The 16661-nt window shown below is 39.5% G+C and overlaps 1 protein-coding gene and 1 long non-coding RNA gene across 7 annotated transcripts in view; one reads left to right on the top strand and one right to left on the bottom strand.

Annotated features, from left to right (window-relative positions):
• LOC142047878 (uncharacterized) overlaps nt 1-16661 on the bottom strand; it is a 159798-nt gene that overhangs the window by 343 nt on the left and 142794 nt on the right. For all 6 annotated transcript variants that reach the window (XR_012657184.1, XR_012657181.1, XR_012657182.1 and 3 more), the window contains one exon: nt 7189-7312. This is a non-coding gene — a long non-coding RNA (uncharacterized LOC142047878). The remainder of the gene's footprint in view (nt 1-7188; nt 7313-16661) is intronic.
• Nucleotides 1-16661, top strand: part of EFCC1 (EF-hand and coiled-coil domain containing 1) — a 93674-nt gene that overhangs the window by 36689 nt on the left and 40324 nt on the right. The gene's annotated exons all lie outside the window — the stretch shown is intronic.

Here is a 16661-nt window from a genome sequence, read left to right as displayed (position 1 = left end):
CAGAATTCAGAATGATAACACACAAGAACCACAAATCAGAAAGAGAAAGCAGGCTGGCCCTAAAAACAGAGAGGCACGACTTACTCTGTCTTATTCTAGGCTGGGTGCCTGCAAACTGAGGCGATGTCTACACTACAGCTTATGTTGACATAATTTATGTCACTCGGGGGATGAATAAATCATCTCCCCTTAGCGACATAGGTTACACTGACATAAGCATAAGTGTGGACAGCGCTATGTTGGCATGAGAGTGCCTCTTGCCAACGTAGCTACTGCTGCTTGCAGGGGCTGGAGTAGCTCTTGCTCTTTGGCTTAGAGCAGCTACATTAGAGAGCTTGCAGTGGGGTAGCTGCACTGCTGCAAACTCTCTAATGTAGCCATGCCCTGACCCTGATTGCAGGCTTCCATGCAGAAACTTCTGCCTACCAGCAGGACCAGAGAACCTCCTGAGAATTTAAAATTGTGATCTATCACTTGAACCCAGTTTTCAATACACCACTCCACAAAGAGAGTTCAGACGCATTAGCCAAAGGTAATAGCAATTAGAGTGCTCAGTTATCTTACTTTAGAACTCTGTAGGCAGAGATCTGAATTGTTGTCAGATGTGGCCTAACTCTGCAACACCAAAGGATGATACTGGCAACTGCCTAGGCAAGTCATGCCTAATTTGCAGATATAGTTCACATACTTAGAAAATTAAACAGTGACATGTACACACCCTACCACCTGCTGGTACAGAATTGCCAACATTTTCACATTTGAGTCCCTAGCTCCATATTCAGGTCTGTATACAGGGTTGCCACTCACTGCTAGCACACCTCCTTGCATCTTCACCTGGGAATGTCGCTTTCATTGCATCGGGTGCCCCCCTACAGCTCATTGCTGGCTCTGTGACAGTCCTTCTTCGGGTAACTTTGCCCTCCAGCCAGGTCAATATTTTAGTCCACCCCTTCCAGTGTTATGAAGTCCAAATGTCATCTCTAGACAGTGTTCAGCCCCAGCTTGGGGCTCTATGTCATGATACCGGTGGCTTGGAGGGGACCCCAGGCCCACCTGCTACACCGGGTTCCAGCACAGAGCCTTTATAACCAGCAGTCCAAGTCCTCATTACTAGTCAATGTTGCTGTTTCTGTTTCTCTGGGCTCCTTCCTACCTAGCCTCCCTTTCGTCTCTTGCCTGCTTCTGGCTACGGGCTGGGACTGGGAGAAAACTGTAAAGGGGCAAATAACTATTTCCTCCTCCCTTAACTTCACACTGTAACTCGTTCTGAGTTTTTATTCTGAAAGGATGATGGGTGGCAAGTTGAGAGGTAGGAGGGGAGGGTATAGTTGGTAACCTTTTCTGTCGTCCCCCACATCCAGCCCATCTGACAGAGGCCTCCCATGAATTCCTACCTCCCTGCCCTCCATCCCACTTCAAGAGTCTTGTTTTGTTACTCTAAAAATCTGCTTTATCTAACCACAAAAGAAACAAGATACGGTCTGAGCACAGAACTAGGAATTAAGAACTCCTGAGTTTTAATCTCAGTCCAGATGCACTTAATGGCTCTGCCTCACTTTCTCCATCGATAAAATAAGGTTAATAATATCTACCTACTTGTGAAGATTATAATTTCTAAAGCACTTGGAAGAAAAAGAACTCTAGTAATTTATTAATAGAAACCTGCTGTCAATCTGCTTTTTTCCTTCCAGAAGTAATAGGGAGAGGTTGCTGTGGAATATATTTGAAATCACTTATACACTGCGTGAAAAAATATCTCCGTAACTCATTGCTATGGGATAGCCTTGAGGCCAAGAGTTTAGCAGGATTTAAAAATGATTAGATAGTGATACGGTTAACAAGGATATTAAGAGATTATAATAGCAAATAGTACCAAGAATCTTGGAGTGATACAAACCCGCCTTCATGGCATAAGCAAACCTCTGACTATTGGATGTTAGATGGAACTGTCCCCAACACTGCCTATTGCAGGATTGCTCGCACCTTCCTCAGAAGCATCTGGTCCTGGCCACTGTCAACGGCAGGATATCGGACTAGACAGACCATGGGTTTGATCCAGTATAGCAATTTCTAAAATTAGTATTCTCTGCCTTCAGGGTCATGTTTTCATCATCCATACACTAGATCGTTTTTGACTGACATCAATTGTGTCATCCCAAATCATTTAATCTATCTCAGTTCAATTCTTAGACATCACCTACAGGGGTTACAAACCAGCACACGCTGTTCAAGGTTGTTTCTGTTTTGGTGATGAAATTATCCTTTTGTATTAATGCAGTATAGGCCTGATCCAAAGCCCATTCAAGTCAATGGGAGTCCAGTGTGTTCATATGGGATACTGTAAATCTAATGAACTCTTTTCATTACCAAGAGAACTCTGAATATCAAACAGACATTTACAAAAGTGACCGTTAATCTTTGAGGGAGGTACAGGCAGAAATAAAGTTATTAGCAGTTTAGTTAGTGTGCTATAGTAGTCCTTCCCATGTGATGTAGGTGCTCTCTGAGTGCTTAGAACAAAGCAAAGTCTTGTATCGGACTATAGAGGAGTAAGTTGTGATCCCAGACAACCATCTGCATATCGCCAGAGGTCTGTAGCACAGTCTGCCTCTATGGATTTTCATTTTAGTTCTTGTCATTTATAAAGCATCTCTCCAGTGCTTTTGCTGCTGGAAAATAAATAAAAATACTAAAGAGAAGTAAAATTCAGGTAATAAACCAAGTGTCATAAACTAACTGTCCAACTAGGGCATTCATGTGCAAGTGCATTAGCAGATTCTACCTGTTAGACTAAAACCAAGTTTTAAGGACAGCTTTAGGCCCCCAGAAAAAAGAAAGAGCATTTAAGTACAGCTCGCTGACTTTAAACGCTAAAATACATAATTATTTTGGATTCCAGAGCCTTCACTCACTATACTTACCCTGACATTCTTTAGTAGATGAGTTTATTGCAAGATGTGAATTTAAATTTTATAAAGGAATTTTGCACAAAGCCTGAGGGTTTTTATTTTGCTTTTCTGGATTTAATCAAATGTATAGTATGAACAAGAGTCAGATTTGTTGCATAGAAATGGTGCTGGTTTGATTTCAAGACCACTCACATAGAGATGCTATGTCTCTTAAAAATACTGGGCATGATCTTGAGACATGCTAACTTAGCGCCCTCAGTTCCCACTGACAGTGTTGCAGCCCACTAACTTTAGAGAGAATTGAGTGCACTCAGCCTCTCTCCGAATTAGACCCATTAGTCATAATGAAGTAGGCAATCCAGTTGGTTCCAGTGAAGGAACAGCTACAAGAATCAGCCTGATCAGATTCTAGGCATATTAACAGGGGCGGCTCTAGGCATCAGCACACCAAGCGCGTGCTTGGGGCAGCAAGCCACTGGGGGCGCTCTGCCGGTCGCCGCAAGGGCAGCAGGTAGGCTGCCTTTGGCAGCTTGCCTGCGAAGGGTCCACTGGTCCCACGGCTTCGGCAGACTTCCCACAGGCTTGGGGCAGCAAAATGCCTAGAGCCGTCCCTGCATGTTAAAAAAGATCTTTAAGGCTTGAAGAGACTGAATGCAGGGTCTTCACAAAAAAAACAGTAAAAAGTGAAATTCTCTGAAGCTGGCAGTCACATAAACATGTTATGAATTGGCATCTAGTGTTTTCTCTTACAATATAGTAAAGTTATGATCCCATCAAAAGAAAAGCATCATGATTGCTGCTTCAGCATCACAACATTTCAAAATCCACGTTGTCACATAGGAGATGACAAACTTGTCAAGTAATCCTGTCTCGTTCAGAAAAAGACTTTACAGCTATCAACACTGTTTCACCTCTCAGACTCGGCCATGGGAATATGGACAGCCCTGAAGCTTTAAATGTGGTTTCTTTCCTAAATCCTATGGGAAGCCTTTGGGTCTTTTTAACCCCATGTATATGGTCACAGTCTGAATTTATTATACTGTAAACAGAGGAAATAGCCTGTCTATTCACTCACAAATTACTAACATCTGTTCTGTCTACTGCTATAATGTTCCCTAAAATAATGCACTAAAAAAAATAAAAAAAAAAAATAAAAAACAAAATAATCTTCTGGGATCCCTGTCCCACCCTTGCCCCAGACTGCAGGGCTTAAAAGGGACCAACATATTGTCAAAGTCATTGCGCTGTGCCATTAAACCACAGTTCTACAGATAATCAGGTACTCCATTGGCAAAATTAACTTTAAAGGCAGAATTCTGTGAAATCTGTTAAAAAATCACCCTTCTTAGATACAATGGTGTTTGAAGCAATACATCTTGGAAGGGTATTAGCAGCTTAATCTCTCTCTCTCCACCCCAAAAAATACTTACTGATACATTAAGAAATGGGTGACATTTTATAGGTGAGCAAAATTTTTCTTTATAGAATCTTATGCAGATTTTTTCCCCATCTATATAGGTGTATATCCCAAGATTTATGTTTATTTTCATTTAAAGTGAAACATGGTTGAAACCACCAAATTCTGTCTGGTTTTCAATCATTTTTGAAATCATATTAAACTGCAAGTTTCACACAGTTTTAATGTGACACCATTAATCACCTAAAGTTCACTCAAAACTAGCCCATAGCCGCTTAAAAGTAGAGATCTGTTTATGCTACCAAATTCAGATGTGGATTTTTAAAGACCCCAATGTCTGGGGAGGTTTGGGTGTGGAGCCATCTCTACTTAAAATGGTAAAGATATTTTATTGTTCTTATTATGGCAGGAACAAAAGGCCCCAACCAAAACATGGTCCCCCTTGAACTAGTTACTGTAGAAACTGTCCCTGCCCCAAACTGCTTAAAAACTTCAGTTTGATCTTTTAGTAAAACTGTTTTGCATTTCAAGTTTATAACTAAAACTGGTCCAAGGTGAGCTTCACATTATTTGGGATTTCTCTGCAAACTTTTCACCATATTGTTTAGCTGTTCGATAAAGCTAATGCACCCCTGTCATTTTATGTTAGTGTGGAGGTTGGAATGGAAGGAAAATGTGGCAACAGAAGCCCATACACAGCAGAATATACTATCTCTGTATACAACTTAAATACAGTACCTGCATCCCATTGATATGGTATTTCTGGTTTTATAATTGTAGAGGGAACCCTTAGTTCTTCCACAGCTTTGACTAATGTTACGGTTTTGTATATATGTGATGTTGGAAATTAGAATCTGATAAATGACTTCAGACTGATATATGGTATCTGGATAAGCCATCTGAAAGCAAATCTGGCACCAAATCACTTTCTCTGACCAGCACAGTTGAAAATATTGACTGGAGAGCAGCAGATTTTTTCTTTGTTGGATTTATATTCTCTGTAAGATTTTCCTTTTTGATTTGTTCCATTAAGTCTTCGATTTCATTTTAGGAGAGGGGTAGTTTTTTTCTTGACAGAGAACAAATTGCTGTCTGAGGGGCATTACCAGAATAGGCAATCCCAAAACATTACCCTTCCCTCTCGTTTGCATTAAAGCATCTTCTTGATAGTATAAAACTTTGCCACTCTCTGAAACAAGGGCAACAGCTGTGCTAAACACCCACCCCTCAGCCAGGCAGCCATCACCAATAAATCTATTAAAAAACCCTAACTGGATTTGTCATCATACTGGCCTCACACACACACGATTTGAACATGGGTTTGCACATTATGTGTTCCTCTGCAGTACCCTCTTAGCTCCATTAGGAGAATTGAATTAATTATTTTTCTTTGTCATCTTCCATCTGAGGGTCATCAAACATTTTATAAATGTTATTTAAGCCTCACAATGTCCCTTGGAGGTGGATGAGATTGAGGCAAGGTGCTTCACAGAATAGAAATGCAGCTAACTTCAGTCATTGCCTGCCTGCTTCATTCTTTTGAGACAGCAGAATGAAGAAAGCAGATCAGTTTACAAACATATCCATGATCCGGTTCCCTGTTCGAGGTCCCTTGACTGAGATTTTAACTAGTGCTGTGAAGCTATGCTAACCAGATTAGTTGAACATGGAGACCAAACTAAATATCAGCAAAAGAAGTTTTGTATGAAATTTAGCCCAAGTGAATAAGCATGTGTCGGTAAATAAGCGGAAGACTTTTGATTTCTGCAGTTCTGTTCTGCTTTGTATAATGGCTAGTGACATTTGGTCTCATTATAGGCCTTCTGGGATGACAAACCTTTGGAAAACCACATGCAGTAGCACCATCATTTCAGATACTAAACAGTGTCTCTGCTCCCCCTCTTCCCCCACTCTCCTGGATTTCTAATGGTTCTGTAGATATCACATTCAGGCTGAAATCTAGCAGTAATAGGAGAGTGAGCAGTATGTCAACCAAAATTCAAGATACAAAAAATCTTAGCTTTTCAATTAGTACATCCCATGCCCATTGAGATTTTAATTTACTTTTTCATATCGCTTTTTAAAATATCATCAGAAAAATATGATTTACATTGAAAGCTAAATTCCTTCAACAAGACGACTTCCTTGCAAAAACTCACGTGCAACCCTTGTGCCTCAAAAGATCTACATTTACACAGGTAAACTAGAGGATTGTGCACACTGTCAGGAGTTACCATATAAAGATACCTCAAAAAGGCTGTACATTGGGACTGAACCTAGGACCCTCCACATCTAAAACACAAGCCTATGCTGGCTGAGCTAAAGGCCCACGTCCATTAACTTGAGGCAAGTGGTGGACTAACTTTTGTGCATGGTCTCTAGCCTCTAAAGGAGGACAAACTCTTACTGTGTTAGCCTGGCTTAGAACTGTATATGCTCAGTAACCCAAAATGGAAATTCGACACTTTGCAAACAAATATGAAGTTTTCCCAAGCCCGCTTGTGCACCTTTGTTGATGTTAAGGGTCAGACTTGTAAACACAAAAACAAAAAAATCATAGTATATAATAAGAGACTATATTTTAATGAACTCCTCAGTTTTGTTCTGTTGCTTTCCCTTTAAACAGTAGTTGACCTCGTATGCTATAGACCCTAGTGATGTCAGTGAAATGACTCCCACTGATTTCAGTGGGCTTTATATCAGATCCTATGTGCACAGCTGTTCCTACCTTAAGCACAACAGGGTGTGTCTCACCTGAACTTCCCAGCTATTGAGACAACAGAATATGACAGCAGCAGAATATAGTTATAATTTCTCAGGATGGAGGTATCTGTTCTCTCATTGATTTATCAAACAACTCACATCAATGCTAAATCCTCTGCCCATCAGTGGGAATGCAGATTTCTGAGGCTTTGACTTGGTCACACCATTCCTGAGTTTGGCGAGTGACAGCTTGATGGTGGCGTCTCTCCCTCCTGGTATTGAGCTGAAATTAACAATAAGAATAGAAATAGTAATAGTAATTAACCACCGAGTTTCAGAGTTGATGCTGTCAAGGTTTCTTTCCCCACTTTGAACTTTAGAGTACAAAGGTGGGGACCTGCATAAACACTTCTAAGCTTAATTACTAGCTTAGATCTGGTAATGCTGCCACCAGCCAGAAATTCAGTGTCTGGCGCACTCCCTGTCCCCCCCACCCCAGACTCTCCCCTCCCTGGGTTGCCTTGGGAGGCTTCACCATTCCCTGGTGAACATAGATTTAAACTCCTTGATCCTAAAACAAGAGGATTAACCATCCTTCCTTCTTTCCCTGCCCCCCACCAATCCCTGGTGAGTTCGACCCAATCCCTTGATCTTAAACAAGGCAAAAATCAATCAGGTTCTTAAAAAAGAAAGCTTTTAATTAAAGAAAGAAAAGGTAAAAATCATCTCTGTAAAATCAGGATGGAAAATACTTTACAGGGTACTCAAATTCATATAGCCCAGAGGAAACCCCCTCTAGCCTTAGATTCAAAGCTACAGCAAACAGAGGTAAAAATCCTTCCAGCAAAAAGAAACATTCACAAGTTGAGAAAACAAACATAAGACTAATCCACCTTGCCTGGCTATTACTTACAGTTGGTTGACACATGAAAGACTGATTCAGAAAGATTTGGAGAGCCTGGATGTACTTCTGGTCCCTCTTAGTCCCAAGAGCGAACGAACAAAACAAAAAGCACAAACAGAGACTTCCCTCCACTAAGATTTGAAAGTATCTTGTCCCCCTATTGGTCCTCTGGTCAGGTGTCAGCGAGGTTTACTGAGCTTCTTAACCCTTTACAGGTAAAAGAGACATTAACCCTTGACTATCTGTTTATGACAGATGCATATGGTCCTGCTGAAGGCTTTCATTGAGGGTCACACATTAAAAGTTTGAAGTCATACATTGCAGCTTCCTAAGACTATAAACCCAGATGAGTCAATAAATAGCACAATCTATAAACAGGGCACATTTAATGAACAATTTTTTAAAAATCTAAGCACCATCCTTCCTCAATAGGAAATCATTTTAAATTTGAGCCCATGTAATGAGACCTTCAGTGTCAAACTGTACATGCCAGAAGGAAACTCCAGGTTCTAACAGCTTATACAAACCTAGATGGAAAGTATTCTGACCCTGAGTCAAATGCTAAACATCTTGATGGACTTAAATTGCCAGAACCTGATGAAATGGGTGCACACAATTAACTCTTTTGGAATGAGAGAAACCATTCAAGTTCTACCTGAAGACAAGCAGCTGCTGGACTTTTTTTCTTAACAGTAATGATCCCCTTTGAACTAACCTTTGATCCAGCATAGCATTTCAAAGGACTGAAGTAAACAGTGCATTTTAAGGGGATGTTTGGGCATTTGCTTACAAATCAGTAAACCATTGCTTTTTACTCGTATGGCTTTCCTATGCAGCTCTGAACCCTCAACTCATGTCACTCTCATAACTATATTTAAATGAATTATTTTGAAAAATTCTGTGGGAGTTCACAAGGGGCTCACAAGGGACTTTCCCAAGCAATCATGCCTTAAATGAAGATACAATTTTAAAAGCATCTGTAACTGATCTGCATGAGATGTTTTTTGCTTCTGTTGCTAATGGACTGCTTGGTTTTTGACTAAAGGTTTGGGAATGAAGGGCTTGGCTTCTCACGTCCAAACAAAAACTCCTGCTAGGAAATGAAGTTTACATTTACAAGTCTGGTCTCTCTTATGCCTGGTGTCTGTCAATTCTGCACTGAAAGTTAATAGTGGCTCTGTCTATTGGCTGCTCCTACTAGATCTGAACTAAAGGTCAGTTCTTTTCCAGGTAGGGTGAGGACCTGAAAACGTGCTACATTTATCTTACATATCCCAGTTCTGCTCAGAACAAATGAAACTCAGTGAGCCCTTCCTGATGCAAACCAGACTTCCTCATGCTCCTGGGATGCTTTCATCAATCCTTCAAAGAGATAAAACTTACAGCTGGCTTAGTTTACAAGCAAGAACTCCAGTTATTTATTTAAATGACCCTTCATGCCATATGATGTTTATGCTTTGGTGCCCTGTTTCAGAATTTACAGTTGGGGCTTCAGCCAAAGCAAATGGCATCCTCTATGACAGGGAATCGTTGCATGCGAAGTACTGACAGCACCCACACAAAAGTTACTGATTGTGATACAGAATTAGAGAATTACATATTTGCTGAACTGTGTGACACACTGCACAGTGTCATGTGATTCTATAATGAAAAGCCTCATCACGACTACATACAAGCAACTGAACTGAGTTAAGATTGTCATGAGAACTTTAATTGATTTTTTTTTAGCTTCTTTGTTCAAAATTTGAGGCTTACTGTTGCATCAATATAGCTTTTTGCTCTTTGATGATACCTGATTTTTTCTGTTTAAAACAAAGAATTTATTTTAAAAAAAGTATTGCATTTGCTATAAGGATTTACTATTGCTTTGTTTGCAAACTACCCAATAGTTATATCAGATAAAAAAAAGCATTCCATTTCCAGATGGGAAATGCACAGAGACTATATTAAATCTCTTCTATCAGGAAAAGGTGGCAAAGACAGCAGACTTGGTTGGGGGACTAAATCTGAAAACAGTCTCAGCTGTTGAAGTATGCTGGGCCTGATGGATTCTGCTTTCATTTACCCTATTGATTTCAACTGAATTTCTCTTGATCTACACTACTTTTAGTCTAGTCTTATACCAACCATTTAAAAGTATGTTAAGTCACATCTTAAAGATCCTAGCAAGACAAGCTCTTTTTAAACCTCTGCCCATCATTTTACAGAGGTGTACATATTTTAATCAAACTACAAAAAGCTAGACCTTTTCTTAGTATAATCTCGAGAAACAAAAATTAAAGGAGCAGGATTGCCAGCTGACTAGTATGATACAGAGTTTTCTTAACAATGTTTTAAAGGCCTGAGGTTAGTGAGGATTTTATTTTAAATATTATTTTAAGGACCTCATAACTTCAAGAAGGTACTCTACTAAAATGCTTGGAATTAAAATTATGAGAACATTCATTCTATACCCATTTTCCCTTGAGAACTGAGCACAAGATATGCATGTGAGCCATTCCTAACCATTCTCAACCTGACAACACACTCACCCCTTTTCTAAAAACAGAGTAAATAAAGTAAGGTTCAGCTCAAACCTTCTCCTCAGGTTTGGCTGCTACTAGGGTTCCTCTCTCAGAACTGTTCAGCCCACATCCTAGATCTTCCTTCCCTAAAGGACCTCTTCTACACCTCCTTTTGACCAGGAGGGGCAATGAATCCCCTCTCTCTGCAAGTTCGCAGAACCCATTTAACTCTTCCATAGCAACACTTGCTAACAAGGTGGGATGTTTCAGACAAACATTACAAGCCAATTACAGCGCTCCACAACAAAGCATAGAACACTGACCAATTTCTTAATGGTTGGTGGGAACTGGGAATTGTAAGGGTTTGCAGGGGAGTCAGTGAGGGCTTTCAAATCGGAGGATTAGAAGGTTTCTGGTAGCAGAGACTCTTAGGTAGATCAAATCCTGACCTTATCCCAGGAGTAGGGGTTGGGTTGTGGGAAACCAAGGAGGGTGTTGAGTCAAAGATTGGGTTGGAAGAGATCAGCATTTGGAGGGTTAGGGTCTCGTGGCCTGAGGGAGATGAGATGTTTTTACTTTCCGTTCTCAGTAAAGTTAGCGCATACTGAGTGCTCTGAGGGTTAAACATACAGTTCTCAATAGCTTCCGTATTAAACTACTTCCACTCTCGACTCAAAACAAAATGATAAAAATATCATTTTTCTGTTGGAGTCCTGTGATGTTTGGTTTAATCAGCTGCTTTCATAGCAAGACAATACAACTGGTGTCCACCTATGGCCTGTGTCTCCAGCAACTGTGTTTATTTTAGGTCTTCCTCCTTGTGCCATGCTACAGTTTGCGTCTTCCGAGTGTTGTTCTCTGTTTTTCATACAGATTTCCCACTTTTCCTGGGGAAATCTATTGAGGAAACTATGACAATAGGAAATATTTGTCTGAATACCTGCAAGACTGTCTAAAAGGCTCCCCTTTACTCGCTCATAGGTTTCTGTAGGATATAGGCTTTGCAGCTGATCCAAGAAATGTTCTGTGAGTAGAATTCCCATTGGGATCAATCAGCGTTTGAGTGCCCATATACTAGCAGGATTTAGCCAATGGACAGTACTGCCCCACTCCACCTCATCTATAAAATTAAGCAGAGTTCAGACCCTACAACACTCTTATGGAAGAACTTTCCATGGGGATGGCTTTCCCACTTCCACACCTCCCTGTTATGTTCTGCTAGAATTGGCTCTCCTCCCTGGAGAGCTGGACTGCACTGGACCCAGAGAAGCCCACATAGAAGCAATATTTATGCGGAGAATAAGATACCATAGCATGGACTTAGAGCCACATATGATTCAAAACATGACCTAAATATTATAACGACTATTTTCTTTTATGTACCTTAGGCTATGTCTACACTAGCAACTGAACATCAAAACTTTTGTCTTTCAACGGTGTTAAAAAAAACACACACACCCTGAAAGACAAAAGTTTTGCTGACGACAGGTGCTGGTGTGACCAGTGCTTTGTCAGCAAGATAGCTGACAAACTGCAGCTATACTGTGTGCTGTTTAGCAGCCCGGTTGTAACGACACAGCCGTGTTGCTAAAAACTGTGTAATGTAGACATAGCCTTACTGTTGGTAAGTTTTAACGTGCCTTGATTTTACAGTGGTCAAAACAGAATTACACTTAGCGGTGTTACAACTTGAATTGCTTTCTTTCCAAGCTGCGCTGCAGTTTGCTTTTGACATCCTCATTTCCAGACTGTGAAGTAGAAATTCCAGTATAGAAAAAAAGAGAAAAAGGCAATTGAAGTATTGCAGCATATTTTCATCATCTGTTTCTGGTTTCTGACAGTCTGCTTGGCTCCATGGAACCTGGATGAAATTTGCTCCTCAAAGCAGCTGTATTTTAGCTGGATGCGTGGAGATTTCAAGAGGCTGGATATTAAAGCATTAAGGGACAGAAGATGTTTTCCTCTCATTTTTTATTCTATTATTGTGCTATTTTTGTGAAGTCCAGTGAGCTGCCTTGCTGCTAAATCAGGTTTTCTTCTGGTTCATTGAAATATAGTTGAAAGAATAAGGAAAAATAGAATGTGTTGGTAACTGGCTTGAAAAACCCTCCATCAGTCCAATTTTCCAGGAAAAATTGACCAGTTAATATATTATTTATACTGTAGTATTGCCCAAAGACCCTGATCAGAATTAGGATCTCATGGTACCATGTGCTGTACAAACACATGGGAAGGTAGGAAGCCACTGACCCTGCCCTGCAGAGTTTACAGTCTAAACATGTAGAGGCTGACACAATCTTGGAATGTTATCACAGCCATGCAGTGTCAGTGGCCATTGGATAAAGGGGGACACCACTGGGCTTTACACTTTATATCAGAGACTATGTTTTTGATTATTTGTATTGGGGTAGTGCCTACTGGCCTCAAGTAGATCAGAGCCTCATTAAGCTGGGTACTGTGCAGATCTGTAGTAAGTGACAGTCCCTATGACAGATCCTAAATCAAAAAAGCATGGCCTCATTCTGTAACTGTACATACATTCCCAAAGAAGAGATCAGATAGCTGATCGTAGCAGTGTAGTAACATTTTAGGAGAGAAGAAAGCCATGTGACCCATCAAGAGCTAGACACTAATATAGCATTTGTACCCGGTAATATCCCCACACCTCAGGGATTTGGCTAACTATCTTATAGTTGCATCTTCTGTTGTTGTTTTTGGTGGCCTGTTTCCTACACAAATCACCGTTTTCATAAAGAAATATTTCTTCACCCTCCTTAGCATGTGCTTGTTGCTTAATTTCAGTTTGCATACCTTTTAAGACTGTAACCCCTTGAATAAGACCATATTCTCTCATGAGTTTCTGTGGATGATGCCCATTGACTTCACTGGTCAATTTATGTATTGAAGTATGTCCTATGTTTATGACATCCACCTTATCTATTCTTTCAGAAAAATGTGTCAATCATAGTTTTTAATCTCTAATGATTATTTCAATTTAAATCGTTCTTCCTATCTATCGCCTCCGAGGCTCTTTATTGCCTTTGAATAAAGGTCAGAACTCTCTCAGCTAGCATCTTCAACATGTTTAGGTTACAGGGAAAGTTGATATCATGGGATTAAGGGTTAATTTGCATTGATTTCCCACAAAAGTTTAATGATGTTACACATGACCACCACATGAATCCCAGATGTTACTGGATGGTAGGGGAAAGTACTGTTCCTCGAATAGAACACTGCTATATTTCTAATCCATTTGTGGAACCACATACCAGTGGGCACCATATAAATGTGTGCAATATATTAAGTTATGAAAACTGAAATCCATTGTCTAAAGAGAAGAGTTTGAGGAGAGCTGGCTAATGAATTTGCACAAACAGTCTGAATTTGGATCAGATCAGCTACTTGAAGGATGTAAACATGAATGGCCAGGTAGTTAAATGTATTTAGGTGTTTAACTACCAGAGGGAGTTAGGTGCCTAATACCTTTAAAAATCTGGGCCTACAGCTCTGATCTAGCACAGCACATAAGCAGGCACGTAACTTTAGACACAATAAGTCCCACTGATATCATGAAGCACAAATTAACTCATATGTATTTGACTTCAATGGGTCACGTCCTTAAAGCTATACACCTGCTTAAGTGTTTTGCTGGATTGGGGCCTTAGCAGGCAAAGGAATTATTTAGGAATTATTATTATTTATAAGACATAACAGTAATGAGTTGAAAGAGGGAAAATTTTAGATGGATATAAGAAATAAATTCATACATAGGGTCCTTGTCTGCACAGTGCTTCAGTCTGCACCAGAAGGCTGTAAACTGTACTGAGCGTCATGTCATGCACTAACCGGCCCCTAGGAACCCTGCTGGCATGCACTAGTTTCCTAGTGAGCGTTAACATAATGCTATTTGAAACAGGACTATATTAACTAGCACTAAGGAACTTTTAGTGTGCTCCAGCAGAGTGCACATAGACCAGAAAGTGCATGACATGCCAGTGCATACTACAATTTACAGCCCTCTGGTACAGACTAGAATACCACGTAGACAAGCCCTGAGGTTTGTTAGATTGAGAAATAGAACCATCAATAGAGATATTTAAAACTAGTCTAGACAAAGCACTACAAAGTATAATATGGGGCCATGACCCTGTATTAGGGAGATGTATCAGGCAATGTAATGGTGTATGTGTTTTCACTCTGCAACATAACAATCCCAACATTATGTTTCTAGTTCAACTGCATGACCATTAAAAGATCAGCTGGGAGAGGGATATAATTGCTGATAAAACACAGCTAGACTGGTGGGATCATAATTAACACAGAGGGAAGAATAAGCAGTATTTTCAGATCTCCACTGTAATTTGTTGGCACATAACATATAAAGGTTAGCAGGAATTCAACTTGGGTATTGTAGTAAAGGCAAGTGCAATTGTTTGTGATTAACCTAGCATAGGAGCAGTAGAGTGGGGGCCAGGCTGCTGTCTGGAAAGTTTAAACTATTTCAAACAGTGGATTGCTTTAAATCAAAGCTATTTAAATCATGGATTTTAATTGGCAAGCAGGAAACCTTGATTTAAATCATCTATTTTAATCATGTTGTGCATTTGTACTTTTTAGTTATTTTCCTGAAGAAGTTGATTCTCGTTGCCTGATACCCATTAAAATACAGTGATTTGCAACTAAATATAGTTTCTACACTAGCCTTTATATTATAGCCTAAATAGAACCTTTACATTAGTCTCTTGCTAACCAGGAGGGTACACTATATCTATGTATTTAAGCAACTATATAGCTTCCTACATTTTTTCAGATTCTTATTTTTTTATGTTTTCATTATGTTAGATGCAGTTCTTATTTACTAGATTAATTTTTTACTTGTGATTTGTGCCAAACTATTTGGATGGAAATTCAAATGCAATTAAAAATGCAGAAAAAACATTAATTTTTTTCATTAAATCAAAATACTTTAAATGTGCTGGAAACATAAGAAAAAAGTTTATAAAAACATGTTTTGCATTTATAACTAACTGATTTATTAAACAAAGGAAGTGCCTATAATTACTAAACTGAACTGATTGTTTCTGGTCACCATGTATTTCAAGATTTTAGAACTAGTAGATCTCATCTCCCCTGTTTTGTTTTGTTTTGTTTTTATTATTATTATTCCTAAATTGGAAAAGAAAAGGTTCTCCTGCTTTTCCATTCCAAATTGGTTTCTTAACTTTGAAGGAACTAGTCATTGAACTGAATTAGCTGAATAAACTAAAATGAAGAAAATATTCTCTCTGCACGTGCAGAAGAAGCTACTGCTTTCAAAAGCCGGTTTAGCACTTGAACAAACTCTGGTTCCAGGTGGCTAGCTAGTGACTTCCACAACTTCAGTGGTCTTACCTTCTTTCAAACTTGGCAGCAAACATGTTTTGCTTAATATTATTTTGTATATTAAAATAATCTAAATTAAATATATTAGTAAGTTTAGGTCTTGGCATCAGTTGTCAATTTTAAATTTAATTTTAAATAGGCTTATTTTTTAAAAAATAAGCCTGTATTTAATTTAAACCAAACAAATCTGATTTAAATAAAAAGCATCTGATTTTTTAAATTGATTTTTATCCACCCTAATTTCACACAGGCCTCAGAACAGCAGATGCAGAGCTAAAATGCAAAGGAGGCTTGTCTAATTAGACAGGTTTAGTATTATAACAGTACTTTGCAGTTATGTAGAGCTTTCCACCCAAGGATCTAAACACACTTTACATACATTAGTGCATTAAGCTGCACAACATCATGGGTTAATTATTATTCCTATTTCCTGATAGAGAATCTGAGGCACAGAGGATTTGTGACTTGCCTCTGATCATATAGCAAGTCTTTGGCAATGACAAGAATAATCCAGGCTTCCCATCCGGCCCTGTAATAAGTACACACCTTGTTTGCATGTTGGGCACCCACACAGCATTAGCACCAAGATGACCAGCTCGTGGAGGACTCAGCACAATACAAGGGCCATTTATCTGACAGGTTTTTGGTCTTATTTTCTGGGGGCTTTTTAAAATATGGAGCTATAAGAAATCAGTGAATGCAGCTCCTCTAAGGAATGTGAAGTCTGTATTCTTTTCCAAAGGCTTAGCTGCCATAATTGGTGAGCGTTACTTTTCAACAGGTGGTCTTGTGGTGTGTAAGGGAAGAATGCTGCTATCAAGAGCAGCCATCACCTTATTCCG

This window comes from Chelonoidis abingdonii, chromosome 17, assembly GCF_003597395.2.
Source record: "Chelonoidis abingdonii isolate Lonesome George chromosome 17, CheloAbing_2.0, whole genome shotgun sequence".
In the NCBI taxonomy this organism is placed as follows: Eukaryota; Metazoa; Chordata; order Testudines; family Testudinidae; genus Chelonoidis; species Chelonoidis abingdonii.
This window is presented reverse-complemented; position numbering and strand designations above follow the sequence as displayed.